The sequence below is a fragment of the Microcaecilia unicolor genome, chromosome 3 (assembly GCF_901765095.1).
Source record: "Microcaecilia unicolor chromosome 3, aMicUni1.1, whole genome shotgun sequence".
Taxonomy (NCBI): Eukaryota; Metazoa; Chordata; class Amphibia; order Gymnophiona; family Siphonopidae; genus Microcaecilia; species Microcaecilia unicolor.
In genome coordinates, this window is record NC_044033.1 from 220116918 (window position 1) to 220121821 (window position 4904).

The following is a 4904-nucleotide window of genomic DNA, read 5'->3' on the forward strand; positions in this document are numbered from 1 at the left end:
AGGAAAGCTAAAATAACAATAAAATCTTTCATTTCAACTCGTACATTGTTTGTCCAGTATTCAAACCCAGTTGAACATTCATCAGCTTGAAGAGAGATGATCAAGGGTAGGATGGGAAATTATCTCGATAGAGGCAATATTCAGTCACTATCTGAATAGATTATACTTTTAGTTTAAATGTATAGTTATGTCACGGTGACTACAATATCTGAAATATTCAGGACCTCAGCTTTTACATATAGCAGTTCTGATTATATAGATTAAATGAAATACTATTGTCAACATTTGGGCTGAATATCTCCTTACCTCTGAGGATCTGAAATTAAGCTCCAGATACACTAGGCAGAATCCAGGTGCCTCACTGTAGTCCCAAGTTATAGAATTTAGTACACATTTTATGTCAGTTCAGAAAAGAAGGTTTTCCTCAGCCATCATCTTTTACAACATAATTTCAAACCAGGCAGACGGTTGGTGATACCAGAAAGCACCTCCCACAATAGGCAGCTTGCTTCTGAGGCTCTACTTCTATCAGAACTGCTGAACTCTCACTCTCACTGTGAGCCTGTATTCCCATCAGAACTGCTGAGCTCCCACTCTCACTGTAAGCCTGACTTATAGGTGTCCAGGACTTCACTCCTGAGCATCTGACTGTGAGTAACCTATCCACCTTATAATTGAAAGAGAAAAACGCCTAGATTTCGACCCAAATCAGGAGATAGACATTTATCTCACAAAAACGAATAAATCGGTATAATGGAAAGCCAATTTTGGACGTTTTCAACTGCACTCCATCGCGGAAGCGTACAAAGTTGACGGGGGCGTGTCGGAGGCGTGGTGAAGGTGGAACTGGGGCGTGGTTATCGGCCGAGGAGAAATGGGCGCCTTTCGCCGATAATGGAAAAAAAGTATGCATTTGTAGCTAGAATTTAGGGCACTTTTCCTGGACCCTGTTTTTTCACGAATAAGGCCCCCAAAAAGTGCCCTAAATGACCAGATTACCACCAGAGGGAATCGGGGATGACCTCCCCTGACTCCCCCAGTGGTCACTAACCCCCTCCCACCACAAAAAATGATGTTTCACAACTTTTTATTTTCACCCTCAAATGTCATACCCACCTCCCTGGCAGCAGTATGCAGGTCCCTGGAGCAGTTGTTAGGGGGTGCAGTGGACTTCAGGCAGGTGGACTCAGGCCCATCCCCCCCTACCTGTTACAATTGTGCTGCTTAATGCTTAGTCGTCCAACCCCCCCAAACCCACTGTACCCACATGTAGGTGCCCCCCTTCACCCCTTAGGGCTATAGTAATGGTGTAGACTTGTGGGCAGTGGGTTTTGAGGGGGTTTGGGGGGGTTTGGGGGGCTCAACTCACAAGGGAAGGGTGCTATGCACCTGGGAGCTCTTTTACCTTTTTTTTTGGTTTTGTAAATGTGCCCCCTAGGGTGCCCGGTTGGTGTCCTGGCATGTGAGGGGGACCAGTGCACTATGACTCCTGGCCCCTCCCACGAACAAATGCCTTGGATTTATTCATTTTTGAGCTGGGCGCTTTCATTTTCCATTATCACTGAAAAACAAAAACGCCCAGCTCACAAATTGTCGAATAAAACATGGACGTTTATTTTTTTCCAAAATACGGTTCGGTCCGCCCCTTCACGGACCCGTTCTCGGAGATAAACGCCCATGGAGATAGACGTTTTCGTTCAATTATGCCCCTCTATATATCCTAAATTGACACCAAAATGAACACAATCAAAATACTTCTGGTAATCTACTCCCTTTCACTGATCCACCTAGCACTATCCATCCCACTCACAGAACATTACCTCATACCCACCCTACAAAATCACCAAAGACTGATCAAACATTCCACACTCCACCAAACTGACTCTCATCACACTAAAGGAAAACTATCTGAACATGGACATCACCAACAAAATGAGAGGATAGACCACAACAAACACACATCACTCAAGGAACGACAACTAACAAAAATCCACATAACACCAAACCTAGATGCCCCATACCAAAACATCCAGGTAGGCTACATCAATGCTAGATCCGTAATCAACAAAACAACAACAATATCAGATTGGATCACCTCAGAAAACCTCAATCTCATCTTTATCAATGAAACATGGATTCACAACCAAAACGACCCCATAATCCTTGAACTGTGCCCGCCAGGTTACAAAATCACCCACCAAACCAGATCGGAAAAGAGAGGTGGAGGCATAGCACTAATATACCGAGAAAAATTCACCACCGAAACCATAGCTGCCTCCATAACACCCCAACTAGAAATTGCCTCATTTAAAATCCATAACAACTCCCTAACTGATCACCTGAATTGTGTATTCTACAGACCACCCGGCAACTGGAAGGAAAGTCAGCCCACCTTCATGGACTTCATATCAAACAACTGTGTAAACAACAACAACATACTGCTACTAGGCAACATTAACTTTCACCTAGAAGACCCCAACTCCACAAACGCACTTGAATGTAAAGACTTCCTACAGTCCTGGGATTTTAAATGGCTCCACATGCAAACTACCCATATCAAAGGACATACATTGGACCTCCTATCACATAAACTACGACAGACAATAACCTATTAATAACAGACATCAAATGGACAGCAATACCTTGGACTGACCATTACAAACTGAACCTAACTCTAAACTGGCAGAAGAAGGGCTCAAACAGTACACCAGAACATACTACTTACACTACAAGAGGGCAAATCGATCCACAAATATTCTGGCAACAAGTATACGACAACGAATGGACAACACACACTGATTCCATACTTTATCTCAACTACTGGGATGGCAGATGCAACAGCGTACTAAACAAAATAGCACCCTTAAAAACAAAAATATCAAAAAGACAAAACACTATACCTTGGTTGAATGATGAACTAAAAAAACTCAAAACACAATCTAGAAAACTTGAACGAGTATGGAGAAAGATAAAAGATGAACACACACTCAACACATGGAAACAAATACATAGAAAATACAAATACGCAATAAAACAAACCAAAAGGTCCTACAACAAAACCAAATTGGGACCAGACTACAAAGATATGAAGAAACTATACCAACTCGTAAATAAGTTACTAGACACCACCCCTATCACCACAACCAACACAGACATCCCACCGGCAGACAAACTTGCTAACTACTTTAACGAAAAAAATAATAAAACTACGCAGCACACTTCCTCATCACAATACCGACATCGAAATTTTCTTCAACGATCTGGACCCATCCTCCGAAGGATACCCAGCTGACTGCATTTGGACAACATTTAATCTCCTCAGCACCGAATCAATTACATAAGCGACTCACAGGTTCGCCAAGACCCACTGCAAACTGGATACATGGCCCAGTCATCTACTCAAGTCTGCCCCAGACCGCTTAATAGCAGACCTTACATCCCATCTAAACTTCATGTTACAACAAGGTTTCTTCCCTGAGGAACATGGCAACATCCTACTCACCCCAATACCAAAAGACACCAAGAGAAGCACAAACAATATCACCAATTACTGCCCAGTTGTGTCTATCCCATTAGTAGTAAAAATGATAGAGAGCTTCGTGACTAAACAGCTTACGGAATACCTGAACAAGTTCTCAATACTACATAATTCACAATCAGGATTCCGATCCCACCATAGCACCGAAACTGTCCTAATCACCCTCCTGGCCAAATTCATGCAGGAGATTGCCACAGCCAAAAGCATACTCCTCCTCCAGTTTGACATGTCGAAAAGCATTCGACATGGTAAACCACAACATACTACTACGAATACTAGGCCACTTCAGGATTAAAGGAAATGTACTCAACTGGATCAAAGGCTTTCTAACTACCAGAACTTATCAAATAAAATCAAAGTCAAACATATCACCACCGTGGAAAGCAGTCTGCAGAAAACCTCAAGGATCACCATTATCACCAATACTCTTCAACATGATGATGATTCCACTGGCACAGTCCTTATCCAACTGAGGCCTTAACCCATTCATTTACGCAGATGATGTTACAATATACATCCCCTTCAGACATGATCTGACAGAAATAACCAACAAAATCAACGATAGTCTGAACATCATGGACTCCTGGGCAAACTCATTCCAACTGAAACTGAACACCGAAAAAACACATTGCCTCATCCTCTCCTCTACATATAACAAACACAAACCCACAACCATAAATACTCCAGGACATACCCTCCCTACCTCGGACAGTTTGAAAATACTCGGTGTCACACTCGATCGCAACCTTACCCTCGACAGTCAAGTAAACTCTATAACAAAGAAAATATTCTATTCAATGTGGAAGCTCAAACGATTAAAACCTTTCTTCCCAAGAACAACTTTTTGATACCTAATACAATCAATGGTCCTAAGCCACAGTGGCATAGCCAAGGGTGGGCCCCGGTGGGCCTAGGCCCATCCACTTTGGGCTCAGGCACACCCAGTAGCAGCACACCTATGACGTGGCTGGCAGGGATCCCCAAGCCCCAACATCCGAAAACTCCCAACAACTGTCCCTCCTGCATACCTTGTAAATAGCAGATCTTTGCCTGCAGTGAGTAGTGACTGATGCATACTGCTCGCACCAGCCCCACAGCCTTCCCTCTGATGTATTCCCGCCTATGCGGAAACAGGAATTTGCATCAGAGGGAAGGCTGTGGCCAATATGAGCAGGTGTATTAGTTACTGCTCACTGCTGGTGAAAATTTATTTAAAAGGTCTGCGGGGGGGGGGGGGGGGTGGATGTTTGAGAGATCATATAGCATGCAGGTGAGAGTGTAAGAGACCAAATCACTTTTGGGACAAGGCAGAGTTCTTCTGCCCACGCATCTTGGGCCCAGGCCCACCCAAAATTGGTTGTCTGGC